The sequence below is a fragment of the Scleropages formosus genome, chromosome 17 (assembly GCF_900964775.1).
Source record: "Scleropages formosus chromosome 17, fSclFor1.1, whole genome shotgun sequence".
NCBI classification, from domain to species: domain Eukaryota; kingdom Metazoa; phylum Chordata; class Actinopteri; order Osteoglossiformes; family Osteoglossidae; genus Scleropages; species Scleropages formosus.
Genome location: NC_041822.1, coordinates 18,816,358 through 18,837,314, shown reverse-complemented (window position 1 = coordinate 18,837,314; position 20,957 = coordinate 18,816,358). Strand labels below are relative to the sequence as shown.

At 42.8% G+C, this 20,957-nt stretch overlaps 1 protein-coding gene across 2 annotated transcripts in view; it reads left to right on the top strand.

Moving 5' to 3' along the window:
• The window catches only part of bmpr1ba (bone morphogenetic protein receptor, type IBa), a 99,672-nt gene that overhangs the window by 5,252 nt on the left and 73,463 nt on the right, over positions 1-20,957 (top strand). For both annotated transcript variants that reach the window (XM_018758357.2, XM_018758358.2), the window contains one exon: positions 9,786-9,841. The gene's annotated coding sequence lies outside the window, so the exon portion shown is untranslated. The remainder of the gene's footprint in view (positions 1-9,785; positions 9,842-20,957) is intronic.

The window sequence follows — 20,957 nt, the reverse complement described above, 5'->3', positions numbered from 1 at the left end:
TATGAATATTGATAGATGGGACAATTGTGAACAAATAAGATTTACATTAGATTACATTTGTTTATTTAGCAGACGCTTTTCTCCAAAGCGACTTCCAATGAACTCTATGTAGTGTTATCAGCCCACACACCTTATTCACCAAGGTGACTTACACAGGCTCCTGCATTCATCTTTCTGTCCCAATAACATCAGCTGATACCATTCAAACCTAGGTCTTACAGTTGCAAGGTGGACATAGTCAGTAGATCTGAGGTTTGATTTTGTTACCCGATCATTAGGTTGCATGTTACCAGTGTGTTGGTGGGTGTGTCCTTTCGCTCCTTCCACAGATGGCATGTGTCAGTGTTCTGTTGTAACACAGTAAATGATTAGATAGATATGCTTGTGCTGCAGTTTTACATGTTATTTTATGGAGAATGGACTTAGAAGATAGCCAGCATTGGCGAAGGTGGAGAAGCTTTGGTTGTATTTCTGTGCGTTCATAACAATTGGTTGAGATAAGGGAATGAAAAGAGTCGCAACCCTTGTGTATCACACCTTTGTTCACTTCCTGTTTGTATTGTAATGGCTGATATAAGAAAATGGGCGCTGAGATCCCAGAAGCCTCTGGAGTTGCTACATGACCTTACTTTGCTTAAAGGTCGCCAGCGGCCCAGTGAGGTCTCTCCTCTAGACCGTGCTCAGATGTGCTGTTATGAAATTGGGTGACCCTGCACCCTGCCTTCCTCTGCAGTAATTGCAGGAAGTGAGGGACAACCAATAGGAATGCGGATCTTGAGCTGTCATTAACGGGAACAGCGGTGTGATTGTAGGACAGCTGGCTCTTGGCTGCTCCTAGATTCAATGGGTTTATCAAACACGTAGCTTTGGAGCCAGTATAACAAAGCATTGGTATATTTTTGTTGGGGGAGGGAGGGATGCATAGCCTTAAAAAACAGCCTCGAGCTGCATAATTTGCATGTTCTCCCCATGTTTGCGTGAGTTTCTTCTGGGTGCTCTGGTTTTCTGCCAGTCTGTAGGTACATTGCAGGTGAATTGGTCATTCTGAATTGCCCTTAGTATAGGCCTATATATGTATTTGTGAATGATGGTGTGTGTGATTGCCCTCTGGTGGAGCTCCACCTTTTCAAGGGTCTACCGTGCCACGTGTCCTGTTTTTATGTAGACTCTTGGCCAATGTGACCCTGCGCTGGATGAGTCGTTACTGATAATGAAATGATGATTGAATACACACACATTGACTGAAACCGCTTGTCCCGAGAGGGGTCGCGGCGAACCGGAGCCTAACTCGGCAACGCAGGGCGCGAGGCTGGAGGGGAAGGGGACACACCCAGGACGGGACGCCAGTCCGTCACAAGGCACCCCAAGCGGGACTTGAACCCCAGACCTGCCGGAGAGCAAGACCTGGCCAAACCCGCAGCGCCAACGCATCCCCTCTTGATGAATGAATTTTTCGGTACAGCCTCCAAACTCAAATTTTTCCAAACTTGGACGTCACTAGAAACAGCAGTTGGAGAAGTGCTGCCAGTTGAATGGCCACAGTGGGCAGGAGGCATGGCCATGAACTCACTGAAAGATCTGCTTTTCATTTGTAATGGACCCTTCAGCACAGGTTTTTACCTTGCAGCTTACTCAGTGTATGTTCAGTTGTGCTGTGTTGAAAGTAACGCTGAATAAGGGTGTCTGTTGAGGGTGGGTGTTGAGGTCCAGGGTAATGAGCAGCAGAGAGGAAGTTTTTTGGCCTTGAATGAAGCGATAAATTCGTTGTCATTAAAGTTGAATTAACAGGAAATTAACGTCTGGAAAACTTAGAAGGTTGCTGACAGTGCTGTGGAGTCGTGGAGTTGGAGTTGGAAGCAATTATTGGGTTACTGGAGTCGGAGTAAAAAATGTACCGATTTCGACTAAATATACTGTATATGCTGACATATGAGTCAACCCCCAAAAATTAGAGGTGTAATATAGATTTAGGTCCATCTTTGTGGGATAAGTCGACCCCCACAATAATATGCAGCTTTTGAGTAGTGCTGTGGAGTCGGAAGCAATTATTGAGTTACTGGAGTCGGAGTTGAAGATTTTGCGTACTGACTCCCCAACCCTGGTTGCTGAGTGTCTTTTTATGCTATTTGTTGGGGGGTGAAAGTGTTTTTTGGCCTAATGATATCCGTATCTTTTTCCCCATTGTTGCTCTGCATTTTGGAAACCTTTCCTATACATTTTCTGCAGAGGCAAACTTTTAGCAAAATTTGTAGCTCCCGACAAAGCAAAGTGACTTTGGAATGTTTTATGTTATTCCACTGTTGTTGCAAAAAAGTGGAAACGATTTTTTATCTAAAGATTTGCAGAAATATCATGTAAAATAAAAATGTTTGACTGCTTGAAAATGTGCTTTTTCTGTCTGATTTCTGAGGTCCAAATCAACTGGCCAGCTTCAAGTTCCCTAGTTAATATTTGTGACGTACCTGCTGACGGCACCGAGGTGGGTCCAGCTGCAGAGCAGGGGATGCTGCCTGCAGCTTTCTTTCGCACGTGAAACACAGCAGTGGTACGTATCCTTTGCGGATTTCTCAGCGGCAGCGGGCTGTCACACAGGGCACGCAGGGGAGCACCTTTATTTGCGTCGTGGCTGTACAGGCCGAGGTGTAGAAGACGGAGTGCACTTCAGTTCCTGCGCGCCGTGCTTTTCTTCTGCCCGTTTTCCCAGGCATAAGTGGGGAGAGGTGAATTGCAAGCAGAAATCATGTTTACCGTGAAATCAGCAGAGTAGAAATGCTTATGACTTCCTTTATTGTTGCTGTGTGCTTCATGTGTACTAATGCAGAAGTTTCAAGGGGACAAAAAAAAAATCGTAATTTTACCCTTGATGTTGCATTATTTTTTTTCTGACTTGTGTCATTTGTACCTTCTGCCCTGTAGTCCTCTGTACAGTGTATTTGGAAGTAATCATCTGAGAACAGAAGCAGCGTTTTTCATTTTGGAACAAAGGGAATGGCTCACTTTGCTGAGGGTCATGTAAGGTACTGTTTGTGTTATTTCACTGTTTAGTTACTTATCTTAAGCAACTTGGTTACTTCAGCTGCTGCTTTATAAGTGAGTAAACTGTGGAGCTCTAAGGTTTGGATTAAGCTGTCTGGTAAGTAATGCAAATGAAATGTGCCATTTTAAATGGATGAGGATTTGTAACCAGTTCCTTAACCATTGCACCACCTACTGTTTATTACATCAAAGGCCCAGGATGGATGTGTGCTAATGGCAGTCGTTTATAAGTTGGGAGTTGAGAGTCAAGGCTTTTAGGGATTTGATAGCTCTTCATAAATATTTAGAGCCTCCAGCGTGGGGCTCCCCCCGCCCATGCTCTGACAGGGAGGTGTGGGAAAGGAAGCCGAGGGGCTGTCTGGGTTAGGTTGCAGCGGGGTGGGGTTCCATCGCGTACACAGACGCAGCATTGGGACCTAAGTGGTTCCACATGCCGGTGTGAGAGGGACCCTCAGGATACTCCTGTGGGTGATTTTGCCACCAGTGTGGGAGACTTTCACTAGAGACCTGCACAGTAAAAGCACCAATGATTGCATAGCTCTCGAGGAAGTAATTAATTTGAGTTGGTTTAACTCTGGCAAGTATGCAGTTGACGGCAGAACCTCTTTCATACACTTTTATAAAGTTCATTAAACTGTGTAACATGCTTATTACATGGAGGATTTCAGTAATCAACCAAGTTATAACAAGCTAGTTTTTTTGCTTCTTTGTATATTTACTTTAGAGTAAGGTTTCTGCATTTCTGGTCATGACTGTAGTGTGGTCCACTCTATCTCTTTTGGACAGATTGAAGCGTGGACTTTTCTTGTGGAATCAAGAACTGTAAATTGAATCATTCATAATTTTCTTACAGAAACCTACTTTGAAACAAAAAGTGTGAAATGTGGCCAGTGGGGCATTTTAGTTTTTTTTATTGTCTGTTGGGAGAGTGAGAGTAAAGTCTATAGTGACATTCAACAGGAAAGAGATCGGGACGGCAGCGACGCTTTCCTTACTCCTCCTTCATCCTCTGTCTGTAACCTGTGCGACCTCCTGGAAAAAGATACCGAGGTTTTTCACTCTCTCTCTCTCAAAGATCTGAGTGCTCTTCGTACTGAAGCTGTATAAGATGTGCTCAAGAACATGGACTTTAATGAGATTTGTTTTCCAATTTTACAGCATTTTTTGGTTACTGTGTGGTAACCTTAGATTTGTAGTTTGAAGTCCTGGTAAAGGAACTGCTGCAAACCCGAAGGAAGGCACTGGAAAATACAGTTGTTCAAAAGGGTAAGATTGTGAATTTTTGTATAAAAGCTTCACATAAGGAACAAATTATTAGTACAGGTGCTAGCTGCCAAAATACTGTGCACCAGTGAAATTTGAAAAGTAGCCTGGCAGAAAGGAGAAGGCAGTACTTTTACATGGGAGGTCCATGTCAGCTTCTCTGCTTCTTTGTGTGGGAGATCAAAGTTCAGATGAGGTGGCTTTAAATTTATTTCCAAAAAGAACACATGCAAAAAAATGATATTCAGTACCAGGTGAAATACCAAACTTATAAAAGGTCTGAGTTTTTATATTCTATTGTATTGGACTAGAGGTTGCCATGGTTACCCTCTCAGTTTTTCTGCTACCTCACTTTGAAGAGCCTGAAGTCCCTCTTCACTTGAAATGTAGAGATTGACTTCATGGTCTGGGGCAAACTGTCCCCAAACTGGTTAATGCTAATTACTTAAGGATTTCCAAGATGCCTCCAAGGACATTATTCAATAAGTCTTTTAACACCATTTAACACTAACTCATTATGTGGTTAAATTCTTTTTTTTTTTTAATTTTTAAAAACATTTTTCCCCTTTTTATTTGCTTTTCTGTCTTCCATCCACTGGGTTCTGTTGAAGTGGATGTTTCACCCCAGTTTGGTAAATTGCAGCAAATTGCAGCAGGTAGTTGAGTTGTGGTTGGAAATTACCTGAGTCATCTTGTTGACAGACTGCGCTTGGCTTCAATAAGTGCAGCTTGCATCTCTGAAGAAATAGTTTGTCTGTAAGGGTTTATTTGTCTTCTGTACGTGCTCTCTCTTGATTTAAAATATGGGGGCTGGGTTTGAAAATAAGCAGAACACTCACACTGAGTGGTTTATAATATGCTTTTATTGGTAACGGCTTCATACAGTGCACAGCGATGGAGAAATATGATGCATTTATGGCCTCCATCTCTAGTTCAAAATGTCCAGTCTTTATTGATTAGCAGACATCTTCAGCCTCAGCTGGCAGACATGCTAAATAGCATAAATATATAGGTTTGAACTTTGCCCCCCCATGTTTGTCAGTGTTAATAAGGGAATTAATGAATGGCAGTAATGAGTGAAACCCAAGATTAACAGACTGTGCTCTGTGGTGTCTGTGGTCTCCATATTGATTAGGTGTTTACACCCCATGGTGTCATTCCCTTTGGTCTCCCAATGCCTTGTAGCAGAGCCCTGCCACCCATTTCAAGTCCATTGAACACAGATTAGGGGGGTGCGGTGGCGCAGTGGGTTGGACCGGGTCCTGCTCTCCAGTGGGTCTGGGGTTCAAGTCCCGCTTGGGGTGCCCTGCGGTGGACTGGCGTCCCATCCTGAGTATCTCCTCTCCCCTTCCAGCCTTACGCCCTGAGTTGCTGGGTTAGGCTCCGGTTCCCCGCGACCCCATATGGGACAAGCGGTTCAGAAAATGTGTGTGTGTGTGTGTGTGTGTGTGTGTGTGTGTGAGAGAACAGATTCATTGTCTTTTAAGTTTAAGGGAGCAAACGTGTGTAAAGGCTTGTTCTTTTGTTACATTTCAGAGAACATAGCATCATAGTTCATGTGCACATTTATGCTGTTATATGTGTATATATTTCTTATTTCTAAATTTATTTTGCATTGTTGTATAACACATTATAATATTACTTAGAGTACCAGTGGAAAGTTTGAGTGCACTGCTCTTTATTCATGGGGTTCATTAGGCATTCAATTAATATATTTGAGCAGGAAAAGAGGCACCGTGTCCTTGGTGCTCTTCTGCAGCAGATCCCAGAGACGTAGGACACTTGTGGGTTGCTTTGCTTTTGCTCTCTGATTATGGAAATTGAGGCTCAATACTTTCTCAGAGGTATAGCTGTGTGGCTCCTTGGGCTATAAACTTAAGATTACAGTGTGCCATCTGCTGCTCTCAGATCCTTTTGTAAGATTAGGAAATTATGAATCCTAGTTGGGGGGGTGTGGTGGTGCAGCAGGTTTGGCTGGTACTCGCTGTGTGGCTGGTCTGGGGATCAAGCCCTGCTTGGGGTACCTTTTGATGGACTGGCATCCCATCCAGGATGTTTCCCCTCCTCCTTCAGCCTTGCACCCTGTGCTTCCGGAATAGGCTTCGGCTTGTCGTGACCCCGCTCAGGACAAGCGGTTGTTCACGTTGCTTGGTTGAATCTTGGTTATTTACTGAGTTGGTTTATTTAGCCTAGTCAAGATATTGCAGACTAGTATAGTTGTCCTCCTTCATAGAACTTGGCTTTGCAACCCTTTGTGAATTCTGCTTCTTAAACTGCCCTTTTATATGTTACTGCAGAGGGAACTGGAGGGTGTTGGAAAAAGTCTCCAGTGTCCCATGTAGGGCAAAGTTGCACGTTCAAGTCCTGATTGCTGCACACCATGTTCTTAAGAGTCCACCTGCATCAAATTTGAATGCAAATTTCTGAAGTAAGACACCCAGATATATAACAGTGTTTTAAGTTTCCCTTTCATCCTGTCACACAGGACGAGCGCATCCTCTGAACTAATAGATCTTGCTAATAATCAGTAAGATGTATATTAAGAATACAGCTGACAGTCATGTGCAATCTGTGGACCACCTTTGACTCTGTGGGAACCCTGATCCATATTTGGGGCAACCGCACATCCAAAGCCATGACACTCAGTTATGCTCTGCGAATGTAGTAAGCAAGCTGGTGGGGTGGAAAGTTTATCATTCACATCAAGAAGGAATGAAATTCTTTGCTCTTATGCATTAAAGATGTTTTTAGTCTTTGAGTGAGCAAATTCAGCCCCGCTGCTGCAGATGTCTGGCATGTTGTCACCCTCATGTCTCCTCATCTCTCTCTCTCACCACAGCCTGAACGAGTTTGACTTCTGACACAGCGCTACACAGACGGGGGCTGCAGATTTATTGCCCCCACTGCTTTGATATCTCTGGCTCAGACTCCTCTTTGGTGGGGGGGTGTGGGGACGTGCTTTTGTGTGAAGTGCTCACGCGCTCTTTCGAGCAAAGTGAAACAATACCAGGCCCATGTGTGCGTGTCTGTCTGGGGGTGGGTGTGTCTCCGATTACAAAGTCTTATTTTGATGAGCAATAAATTATTTTGGAGATATTTGAACCGAGGCTGATCCGTTTCACATGTGTGGGGGCAACGTCTGGGTTGGAGGTTTGGGGGTGACATTGGATGTGTCTGACCGCTTCAGCCGAACACTTTGAGATGCTAGAGGTGAAAGGACCGAAATGAGTTAATTATGGCGGGTGGCAGACTGATTGCGCTACTCCGTACTTACACCAAAAGTAGTCCCACAACCCTACCGTATACACACACAGCACCTCAACAACTTTCCTTCGCCTTACCGGGAGGATGTTGGGCAGCAGGAAAGAGATCTCCTTTCACACTGTCCATGTCTGATGGGGATTCCAGGTGTGAGAATCGCAGCTGTTCTCTCAGTTTCTCACTCCCTTTCGTTTGACATTGGAGCAGATATGAGTTCTGGCTTTACTGTATATCCTCCGCAGCCATCTCCACGTGTGGCTGCATAGCCCTACTTACCTTCGCTGTGGTCAGCGCTCACGCTCTTGGTGTCCCTGCTAAAATGCAGATGTCCCCTTTTTTGTGGTTTGGTCACTCTGTTTTTATTGACTGCAGGGGTTCAGGAGATGTGTGTGTTGGAACAGCACAGAATTATATTGTTTTGTCTGGTGATTGCTGTTTCGTTTATTGGGGTTTACAGGTGGCATTTTGAATCTTCTTTAAACACACTGTAACTGTTGTATATGCTATGCTTTAACTTTTTCTGCAAGATTATTAAATGTAGTTTTTGCTGTGCTTTCTGACAGAGTTGTTGCACATGGCAGTTCAAGGACACTTGCTGTAGTCTTTTTTTTTTTTTTTTTTCTCCAGGATATTAATCAGTCCAAAAATGCCTAATAATGGCAGTAGTTGTGAGAAGACTCACTCATGCCGACTTGAATGTACTGCACTCCTGCCTTCATCTTTAGGTACCGCCTAGAAAAGAAGAGGGTACAGAACAGTAGGGTGCCTTCTGTTTGATTTTCGGGTGCTCTTACCTTTACATTTATTTATTTAGCAGACGCTTTTCTCCAAAGCATCTTCCAATGAACTCTCTGTAGTGTTATCAGCCCACACACCTTATTCACCAAGGTGACTTACACTGCTAGATACACTACTTACACTGGGTCACTCATCCATACATAAGTGGAACAAACTCTCTCTGTCACTCACACACAAACTATGGAGGAACCTGAACAGCATGTCTTTGGACTGTCGGAGTAAACGCATATAGACACGGAGCAAACATGCAAAGTCCACACAGACTGAATGGGGATTGAATCCACGTCCTCTCGCACCACCCAGGTGCTGTGAGACAGCAGCACTTCTTGCTGTGCCACCATGCCATCCTTACCTCTGTAGGCATTCAGCTACTGCAAAAAATGGTTCCGCATGTACTTGGTGTATTTGTGGAGCTGGATTCTAGTGCCTCTCAAGTTCCTTGCTCAGGTGTACACCATTCCTTGGGCTTCATTCATGACTTCCAGCCGGTGCAGGTTTCAGCAAGCTTTTCAGCAGCTTTTAAATCCTGACTTAGTAGTTTTACTTTTTCTGGTGTTGTTTTTTCCTACCAGTCCTGTGAGAGGTTCATGTCATGAGGCAGTGTGAGTCACAATGACAGTGATGAAATTTTTTTATGAATGACTCCCCATTGTGTGTTTAATGTACAGTCACTTGTTAACTCAAAGAAGGATACATGTAAACTTGTAAAAGCAGCATTCATACTTCTGTAATTGCGGACGTTCTACACCACACAGGTATAAGTGCAGCTTCAAAATGTACCTCTGTTGTATAAGTAGTCATGAAGAGCACGGTGGTGGTGATCTTGGTCTACTTTAATATAATTAAACCCCCCCAAGAACAAAAGGGACTATTTCTCTCTCTCTCTGGGTGCCATTTCTGCCTTGATAATGGCACCAGTGTTAATTTATCTCAATTTTCTGAAATGATCCGGTGCTTCATGGTGGAGGAAACAAAGAGGGCTGGAAGATGACTTCCAGCTGCTGCCAGAGAGATGTGCCCGGAAGGTTCTTCATCTCCACAAGAGATGGAAAGCTCTGGCTTCCGGTTAGAGAGAGACAGAGAGGGAGGAGAACAAGACTATGGAGAGGGAATGCTGGTGGAAGCAGAATGGAGGCACTGCCAGGGAAGTAGGGGTTGAGGGATGAGGCGAATGGTGCTGGGGGACACACCACTAGAAAGATGGAGAGAGGGTGCCCCCCCCCCCCCCTCCGCCTTCGTGGCAGGGTCACAGCAATGAGCTCTGAGGCCGAGGGCTGGAGAATGAGTAATGCGCGGCACAGATGTTTGAGCCCCGAGGGGGAGCAATCGCTCCTGTTTAAAATCATCATCTCTTGCCCCTCCTCTGCACCCTGTCTCTCACCTCCTTACACCCCCCAGTACTCACTCCCCTTTCTTTCCATCTGCAGGACTGTACCACAGGACAGTTGAGATGGCAGACAGATCAACGACTCTGCTCTTAAAGGTATGTTTTTTGTTTAATTATAAACTCTAGCGAAGAGGTTCTACACTTTTTCAGGCTCCTCAGTCAGTCCAAGTGAGAAGATCCTGTAGGGATATGAAGCCCTGTCTCCTGTTTTTGTTTGAATATGAGTCAGATGTTCAAGTTTCACCCCATTTTTAATCTGCTTAATATTTCCTGAGAGTGACATAGAAGGTTCTCAACCACTGTCTTCTTTAACCCATTTAACACCTGTTACACTCCTGACCATGGTACGCCCATCTGCGCTTCCAGGCTGGATCTTTTGGGATTGTAGTTGACTGGTGGACTCTGCCAGTCACATGGTTGCCTAAGCTTCAATAAATTGTGGGTTTCACTGCAGTGTTCCTCAGCTACTAAAGGGTTTCTTAAAAGGCCTATTTACACAGCTTGAGATATGAATTGAGGCCTTGAATTATTCCAAACTCATTCAATTCTCACTTGAGAATTGAAACTCAAGGAACTGACCTCTGTGATCCCTGAGTCAACGTCGAAGATCACTGGGAAAAATCCTGCATTGTGCATGCAGTAAAGGCCATCCAGTAGCATGGCTTGTCATTCTATAGTTTCTTCAGTCATATATTTAAAAATGTATTATATAAAATTTCATATACAATGGTTGTTTTAACTGCATGAATGTGTGAGGGGGTCTTTGCTTTGCTAGTCATTCTTGCATTTTCCACTGACATTATACTTGAGATATTTAGAGCACAGCTTACAGAAGTGTGTAAACTGTGTGGAGAAAAAGATTTAACTCAGTGGAAATTTGCAGCGGTAATAAGTTTTTTTTTTTTTTTTTTAATATGTATTCTAAGAAGGGTGGCTAATTGTTAACACTGCCTCTCGGATGAACAGTTGCATTTCTAACTTTTCCTCATGGTTTGAATAACGTCAAATCGAAGAACTTCCTCAGTTTTCAAAAAGTGATATGTGAGTGTTTTTAAATTAAATATACAATGACCTGGCTACTGTAACAAACAGTGTAAGCTGAAGAACAATACATATTGATGCACCATAAGCAGCAGGTATACTAATGGTTAGGGAGTATATTTACAAGCAAAAAATCCCTGCAGGGTCAGATTCCAGGCAGGGAAATCTGTGAATTCCACTGAATGGTTTTGGTAATATTCAGTTATGTTGCATTGCTTGTCTTTGTGAGTATAGACAAATAATAAGAAAAAATAGTAATGTTAGTAATAACAAGGGGTGCAGTCCTTTCATCAACCTTGTCATGATCAAATAATGGCATAATTTGCAGTCCGATTTGTCTGGGGTATAAATATTCTTTAATAAAAATCGTATATATTTCTCACGTATAAACGGATTTGAAAGTGCACTTTGGATCAGAAAAAGCAGTTGCTGTGTTGACATACATAGTCTTCCCTATCTGATGAAGGTAATATGTCTCTGATCAACCCTTTACAAGTTGAATTCTCTTGAACTGGAAGATGTAATAATCATTAGTTTCAGTGGTAAATCTTTTTATGTGTTCCTGAGCCCCAAAAGTGACACACATTTATACTGAAATATGACCAAATCGCATTAAAATGGAAACCCTAACTTAACATTAGAAGACAGATGCCATTCATTCATTACTCTATAGTACAGTTTGGCTGTCTACTTGTACTTATTCAGCTCTTTTGTAGCCTGTATGTACCATACACTCTGGGTGCCCTGTTATCTCCACCGTCCAAAGATGTAATTCACATGAACCGGTGGCTCTAAGTTGGCTGTAGTGTGTGAATGTATGCCTGTGTGTTGCTCTTCTCTGCTGTCGACAGCATAAAGCCAAAAACCATGTGTAATCCTGTCACCACATAACCGTTATGGGATATGCTAAAGTAAACTTACACAAACATATAATTATAAACATGTTTATAATATAGGGGGGTGCAGTGGGTTTGACCAGGTCCTGCTCTCCAGTGGGTCTGGGGTTTGAGTCCCGCTTGGCACAAGCGGTTTCAGATAGTGTGTGTGTGTGTGTGTGTGTGTGTGTGTGTGTGTGTGTGTGTGTTTTTTTTTTTTTTATAATATACACACACACAGTGTGAAACTGCTTTGTCCCGAGCAGGGGCGAACTGGAGCCTAACCCGGCAACACAGGGTGCAAGGCTGGAAGGGGAGGGGACACACCCAGGACAGGATGCCAGTCTGCACCAAGGCACCCCAAGCGGGACTCGAACCCCAGACCCACCAGAGAACAGGACCCAGCCAAACCCACAGCGCCACTGCGCCCCCCTGTTTATAATATATACTACTTTAATTGTGAAAAAGAAACCATAAAGCACCAATATACTCATAATAAATACACATATAAATTCTCCTTCAAATAAATGCCCCTGAATATCCCCTTGTTTGCGTGGGTTTCATCCCGTATTCCAGGTTTCAGTTGAGCTGGTGACTCTAAATTGCCCCATTATGTGTGTGTGCGCTGATCTGCAGAGTAACATCTGATACATTTATATCTGAATGTAAATATTAATTTCTCATGCTACTTAACCGTGGGGAGGCGTGTGAAATCCAAATTAAGTCCTTCTACGTGCGAAGAAACGGCTCAAAGGCTAAAGTAGAGGTACTGAATGGAACTCTTGAAGTCGAATTCTCGTAACTCTAACGGGGATGTATTGCAGCGCGACTATGTAGAGTGTATATATATTAAAATAAATGTATGGTTTATGGAAAGTATCTGACATGTAGGAAAACACCTGTCTCGTGAAATTAATAATGGCTTAGTTTGGCCAAGACTAAATGGAAATATCCAAAGTCAGCTGCAGTGTTTGTTGTGGAGCTAAAAGAGACGACAGGAATGTAGCTTGATTAATCTCCTTGGCCACTTAGCGAGCGATAACACACAGCAGATGGTGTTATTCCATTCTTTCAACAAATTATATAACAAATGACTAGTTTAAAGTTTGTCTCAGTATTTATAATCTCATAATAATCAGTTTGTTTGACCAATAATATTTGTGGATTTTGTGGTCGGGTATGTTTGCTTGTATTAAAAATTTTATTTATTTTTTTTTTTTATTTTTATTTTTTTTTTTTATTTTGTGTATGGAGGTAGAGATGTGATGTTATAAGAAAAAGTAAGTACCTGAATCCTCTGGAGGCTGTTCAGCTGAGCCAAGTGGATATGCACATGGTGCCAATCCCTACTATTGTCTGAGTGTTATAATTCTTAGCAAGTTCCTTTTTCATAGCGTTTTGGTCATTTTTAGGTATAGGAAACTGGTCTGAGGGGAGCTTTTTGTGTGCAAGGTCAGAACAGCAGCAATCTGAACGTTGAGATGGTGTATGTTAGTCACATAAAAAGATGCAGCCTCTCGTGAGTTGGTCGCTCAGTCCCTGTAGTGGGCAGTTTTCATGACACATACGTCCTCTGTGTCATTTCAGTTGACCGTTGCTTTCATTCTCTACGCTTTTTGAACAAATCAGAGGGTAGAGACGGTGTATCTACGCAAACCGAGGAAGTGCAACCCTGCCGGGGCTATAGGGGGAGTAGCAGCCACGCAAGGGGGTGAGGCCTTATGGTGTCCCACACAAAAGCTCTCCAGCTGCTTTATGGCATGCTCTGGTTTCTTGTTAGCAAGCCACACAAACCACACATCACTTTGCCAACTCTAATGCCAGTGCCTGCAGGGCATTTTTCAGCCATGCGGGGTGGAAGGCAGTGCGAACTGTGAAGCTAAACAGAACAGAACAGAATAGTGAAGTGATTACAAACACTGACTTTTAACCTGAAATCTGCTGGTTCAAGTCCCCAAAGGGGCCTTACCAGAGTAATATTGCTGCAGTATAATAACCAGATGTATAAAGGGTTGAACTAGTAAGTCTCTATGGATGCATTCTTTGGCTACATTTACATTATATTTATTCATTTAGCAAACCCTTTTCTCCATAGCAGCATATATCTTAAAGACAGTTTCACAACAGGCAAAGGGTTTTTGATAGACACATGGTTGTCAAAACAGTCTGTCCGATACCGCTGTTTTTGCCGGCACACATTACGTGAGTAGCTACCTATAGAACTGAGTGATAGGAAACACAAAGGGAATGCAAATGTATGGAGATTTTTGGCGATCAGGAGAGAATTGAATGCAGAAAAGAGGGGTTTTGAGGCCCTTCTTGAATGCTGAAAGGGACTCGGCATCCCTGGACTTTTGATTTTGAACCACTTGCGAGTGGGACCATCAAGTAGCCAGAGGTGAAGTGTAGTGCTCTTGATGGGAGTCATCAGGTCCTGTAATTATTGGGGTGCAGATCCTTTGATTGTCATCTAGGCCATAACCAAGGTGTTGAACTTGATGAAAGCAGCTACAGGAATTCAGCAGACAAGAGGAGGGGAGATACAGTGTAATAAAAAGGCCTATCCTCTTCCTGCTGTACTTTACATATGGGATGTCCACCCCGACATTATCATGATCCCAAAAAATAAACATACACTTGTGACAGAAAAAAGTAGAATTAGTGGTGACTCGCATGGTAATTTAATCACAAACAGATTTGTGTAATCCATACTTCTGTGGCACATCTAGAATGCAGACTGTAAATGTAAAGAATGTGGTCAGATTTCTGCGCGGTGGAGAATGCGGTACAAACCTGCCATGCACACACAACTTCAAGTGCACAGTTGGGTTCGCTTACTTGTCATCACGGGGACTTCACATTGATTTTATTATATGGGTTTTTTTCTTGTAAAGTCATTTTTACAGTGTGTGTTTTTCACGATTTACTATCCTTTTGGAGACATTTCCCCAAAAGACTATGAAAATGTGCACACACACAAGCACTCTGCCTACACATACAGTATACGCTTCTGTATCCTCCAAGGCTGCGTATTGCTGTGTGTCTGACACCTTCATTGTTCTCAGCTCCTACTGTGGATTACTAAGTGCTGTCAGATCACCTGGCCCAGAGTTTGCAACCTAAAATTAGTCCAAACAAAAAAATCATTATTTTCCTATTATTCCTCACATTATTGATCCTGACAATCAGTTATGTCTAGCAGGGGTTCTTGAACTTTTTTTAGTTTGTGAGACACGAGAAATTTTTGTTGTTCTGTCACAGGTAGCATTAGCTGAAATCACTCCTTCCAGCTTGACCATCTCTCCCACTACTTCACTGCTTAAGATGATAAAATGTGAAAATACTCAGTAGCCTGAATCACTGAACAGTTTTCTAAAAGATGCCCTTACTTATATTATAGGTCAGCTTCTAAGGTGTAAGGAAATGCTAATTAGAGGTGCAGTGACTTGACAGTGTAACTTTAAGCTTCTAATGGATTTGTAATTTGTGATTGATATGTATCGTTGCTACACTAGCTAGTACAAGCACATATAAACCAAATATGCATCATTTTGCAAGGGTATGCCGTAGAACTTGGTGGTGATCATGGATAGATGGATTGACATATTGGTATTGGTTACTTATCTCCTGTTTGAATGAAAATCCATGGCACATGGTATATTTAGTTTTAAACCTCAATGGTCTCAAATATTAATGATAAAAGAGAATTCTGCACTAGTAATTAGTTTGAGTTCAGTCATTCAGTTACTACGTTGTTATTAATGAGTATTTTATTTTATTTGAACTAAATAAAATTTGTTATTGATGGCCTTCTTCTGTCACATGCAAATGGGGAAAAGAAACATGAGTGGTGGCAAAGAAGAGAAAATATCCCAACCAAAAAATTCTAGCTGCTGGGTTAGAATGCGATCTAAGGACAACAAAACAGAAATAGTCTTCAGTGTCTTCATGTGCTGTAACTATCCTACACCAGCTATGCGAAAGTAAAATACAAATATGATCTATCTTGCTCCCTTGATGCATGAATTCTGAGTGAACACAAAATTCATCACGCTACAAAACAGGTGACTTGGCATTGAACATGGAACACGCTGACATAGAAAACAAAGTAAAGGCTATAGCAATAATTACATTTACATTTATTCCTTTAGCAGACATTTTTCTCCAAAGCGACGTACATCTCAGTGAAAATACGAATTTGTGCATTACATTAGGAGAAAGAGACAGTTGCAGACGTGATTTTTAAGTAAACCTAGTTTGTTACTTTCCACTTGATGCACCAGTGTTAATTGCTCGAGTAGGTGCATAAAAGGCAGGATAGATGAATCCTGATAATTATTATAACAATGATTATTAGAAAATAAATCACAGAAATTGAAACATGCAACAAACCAAGCTGAACGTCAAGTTTAAAACCCTGGATGACCCAGTTCACCAGCATCTTAAACTTGCTGCTGTGGATCTAATTGGCGGGATAGAAGTCTGTGACATCACTAATTAAGAGTGACAGGACAAGGGACCAGTGAGGATGGGGCGTCAAACAGCTTACGGGCAAGAGAAACGAAACGAGAAGTGCACACAGGCATGTAACAGTGAGATTGCAGGTGCTTCACAAGTGAGCTCAGGCTGAGAGCAGGTACGAGTTTAACTCTGACAAGTCATAGTGCAGACAATGTGAAGGAGATCAGCCATGTGAAAGTGAGGGTACCACACAAGTGAGGTCAGGCTCAGTGCAAGTATATCCAGTCCACACAGTGAAAAGGTGGCACAAAAGAGTAAGGTACTGAAGGGCACACATTTGATCTGTCCAGGTGGAAGGGAGAAATTCCTGCAGATAATCTTTAGTGCACAGGTGACTTATATGAAGAACTGACATAGTACACAGGTAGGTGGCAAGTAAGAAGGATGAGCAGCCACTCTTATGCCATAAATAGAATTAACAATGTTCTCCTACATCGCTCTCTTGCTTTCATCTGGAGACTGAGCATGTCAGCACTACAGAGCCTACCGGAAGAATAGTTCTCCAAGATGAAGCACCCCATAACTGACCTACTGTCATTCTGTGCCTAACACTAATTGCAACTGTCCCAGTTCCTAAACTGAGATGCTCTGTGGGATTTAGGGTTCAGGAGGAGCGAAACGTGCAGCCACTGAACGCACACAGGCAGTGCGTAAACATCGAACCCACCCCCATCCAAATTTGCCCTGCTTCATGCAGTGTTGTCAAGCTGTTTGACTTAATTAGCATTCCTGAGCTTTGAAGCAACAAACTTGCCTCAACAGGACATGCAATAAACACAGAAAAAGTGTCCAATTCTGTTTACAACATTCCACATGGGAGAAGACAACAGTCTGAAGTGTGGGCTGTTTTTGATAGAAAAAAAGCTCTGTTCAGAGGAGAACAATAGAGGCTTCTGTTTTAGGAGTTGTGAATAATGACACCCTCAAGGCTGGTGTCAGGATAAGATTGAAAAAAGTCAAGAATGTGCCTGTAAATCACACTGAAGAAATGCAAAGCATCCATGTGATAATTTTAGTATGTATTTCCATCACAAGTGGTTGATCAGTAAATACAGCATAGGTCTGTGTCTGCGTGTTCGTTAAAGTATGTTTGCAAAATTTCGGATGCTGTCTGCAGTTCGCTTCGGTCTTTTCCAAAGACACCCAAAACCCAAATTTGAAATCCACTTCTGAGATTACGTGTTGTGCAATCCAGCCTTAAAGCTGAATTGAATGAGCTCAGTCAGGGTGGATGTACCTCAAAACTGAGCTTTCAGTTACTCTGTGCATTACCAACACCTGTGTCCCTCTGTCACAGGTAAGGAAAACAGTGTCACATATTGTTAGTATTCTGTAAATGTTCAGCTTTATGTAAATGATTGCGATTTATCTCCAGAGACTACGAAAGATTACTACTATTCAATTTTACATTTCACAATTTAGTAGTACTACAACATATTGGTCCTTAAGGTTGCATTAACAAATTACTATTCCACAGCCAGTAGGCTGGTCTTGCTGCATTATATTTTAAACAGTGAGGGGAAAAAAGCTGATTCAGCCATATTTCTCCATCCATCAGTGTTCAAAACCCCTTACTCTTTGGAGGGATATAGTAGCATCAGGCTGAGCTGAGAAGACCACATACTTCACCAGTGTCCCGCAGGGCTCGGTACTGGGTCCTATTCTCTTCTCGATCTACACCTCCTCCCTTGGCCCGGTCATAGCCTCCCAGGGTTTCAAATACCACTGCCATGCTGATGATACCCAGCTCTTCCTCTCCTTTCCACCTGGAGCATCAGACATTTCCGCACGGATTGCTGCCTGCCTGTCGGACATCTCTGCATGAATGTCTGATCACCACCTCCAACTCAACCTCTCCAAAACAGAGATTCTTCACCTTCCAGCTGGCCTGTCCTCCTGTCACAATCTATCGATCAAACTGGACAACTCACTCATTTTGCCTACCTCCTCGGCTAAGAATCTGGGAGTGACGATTGACTCAAGTTTGTCTTCCAGCACATTGAAGCCACAACCCGGTTCTGCAGATGTATCCTGCATAATATTCATAGGATCCGTCCCTACCTCACCACTGACTCTGCCCAACTACTTGTCCAGGCCATGGTGACATCCCGTCTGGACTACTGCAACTCTTTCCTGTGTGGCCTTCCTGCTGCTGCCATCAAACCTCTGCAGCTGAAACAGAATGCTGCTGCACGAGTTGTTTGATTTGCCAAAGCGTTCCCATGTATCTCCTTTATACATTTCTTTGTACTGGCTTCCTATAGCTGCCAGAACCAAATTCAAGACCTTGGTTATTGTCTACAAATCATCAATAGAACTGCTCCCAGCTATTTACAGGTCTTGATCAACCGCTACACCCCAGCCGGACCCCTTCGCTCATCTACTTCTGCTTGCTTGGTGGTTCCTCGTACCAAAAGTAAAGCACAGAGGTTCTGACTCCGTTGTGGAATGACCTTCCCCTCTCACTCAGAATTGCAGAAGCTCTTGTCTGTGTTCAAGAAGGGTCTGAACGTTTACATTTATTCACTTAGCAGACACTTTTGTCCAAAGCAACTTACAACAGATACTATGTAGTGTTGCTAGCCTACACACCTTACTCACCAAGGTGACTACAGTGCTAGATACACTACTTACAAGGGGTTACTCATCCATGCATCAGTGAAACACACTCACACACTAAAGAGGAACCTGAACAGCATGTCTTTGGACTGTGGGAGGAAACCGGAGCATCCAGAGGAAACCCACACAGACAACATGCAAATTCCACACAGACTGAGCAGGGATAAAACCCATGTTCTCTCGCACCACCCAAGCACTGTGAGACAGCAGTGCTACTCGCTGTGCAACTGTGCCACCAGTCTGCAACCTCACCTTTTCCGGATTCACTTCACCCAAGATCTCTCCAGCTCATGTATGGTGTAAATGTTCATGCGCCGTAACTTCATGATCATCCCCAGATATCCCTTTACACAGGTGCTACTCTGGCATTGTATGTGAATGTTTGTGTACCTTATTTAAAACAAAACAAAAAAAAATGTGGGAAGGTCATCAGGATTCATCTGTTCTGCATTTTATGCACCTACTCGAGCAATTAACATCAGTGCATCAAGTGGAAAGTAACAAACTAGGTTTACTTAAGCATCACATGTCTGCAGCTGTGTCTCTTTCTCCTAACGTAATGTACACATTGTATTTCTCTGAGATGTACGTCGCTTTGGAGGAAAGCATCTGCTAAATGAATAAATGTGATGTAAATGTTCATGTTACAGTTGCTGCTGTACTAAGCTGTTGGTCAGTTTTGCTATTTGGCTGTGAAAAGGACTTCCATTTCCATAAGCTTGTCCCAACTAGAGAGACTAGTCTACCTTAATTTGTGGTAAGAACTGTCACCTCTGATTGGAGGTGTTAATCTTCATCCAGAATGCATCACTCTGCTGTGAACTGTTACAGTGCTAATGCAGGCTGTAGTGATAAAGCCCTGCTATCTCCAACCTGGATATAACCAAGTCATGACTGATTCGTGATATCCTGTTCATGAATATCACAAAGAAGAAAGGACATATCCTTGGTAGTGTCCAAAAGCTACATTGAATAAGTTCAACTTATCACCTAAAATGGAAACTATTTAATTTTTTGTGAATATGAAGAGTTGGTCCACAGCCTTGACAAATCCAGTTTTCCTCCTCCACTTGAGGCTTTTGAGCATTCCTGGATTGGCTTTCAAAGGATGGGAGAGTACTACAACTACTACCCATATCTACAAGTCCAGAAGTAGTCCCAGCTTTCCATCAATATTTAAAATAAATTGGCCAAAAAAAATCCACTGTTTGTTACTATTTTGTTTTGTTTAAGCAGCCTCCCAACTGCAGTATTTTGCATCAGCATACTTAATTGCAAAGTCCATTCTGACTCCATGTCCCCAAAGGCTTACCGAATACAGAAGTGTTCAGAACGTTAGGCATATGTAGTCATAATATGTGGTCTGTGTTAACTTTTCTAACTCTTGTCCAGGCTCTGGCTCTTTCCCTACCACTGTGGTTAGGTATCATGTCTAAAGATCCGGTTTCCATTGCGCTGGTCTAAGGTGTCTAGATGTGTCCACCTCACAGGCTTACTTGATTCCCACCTTGCCTTGGAGGTGGTGAGCTCAGAAGGTGGCTCGGCACAGTCTTTTTGGGCTGAGCCCAGCCAGGCTACATGGTTCACTCAGCAATCACATCTTTTGCCAGCAGTCATTACCTCCAGGTCAAGCTTGCAAAGAAGATAACGGTAACCTCAGTCCAGCTGAGGTTTTCACTTCCATTATGTCCTTTTGTGGAGGGAGCTCTGTTGTTTGGGTCTCTTTTTTGTGTGGCCCCTTATGTTCGACTAGTTCCTCAGAATCTGTGGAGCACTGAAGCTCATCCAATACAGCATTGTTACGGTTCTTGAAAGGGCACTTTTTGCAATTAAAATATAAAGCTAAAGTTACTGTCTTTGGACTGTTAGTAACTTAGCAGTCCATAAGTATGCTACAGATGCAGTACTGTGTAAAGTAAGTTTGTTATACTTTCTTGATGTAACTTGGAAGTTTTCTGCTATGTAAACTTTGGGAGAGAATGCTACAAGAGCTATTGTCTATTTCCTTCAGAGCAGTGATCTTAATAAAATATATAACCCCTGCCTCTCTTGCTCTTTATTTGGGACTGGAAGTTCTGTGGTGTTTTGATCCGGGGGCCAAAATTGAGCTGATTTAAGCTCCAGTCTTGAATCCATCCTGTCATTGAACTTGTCAG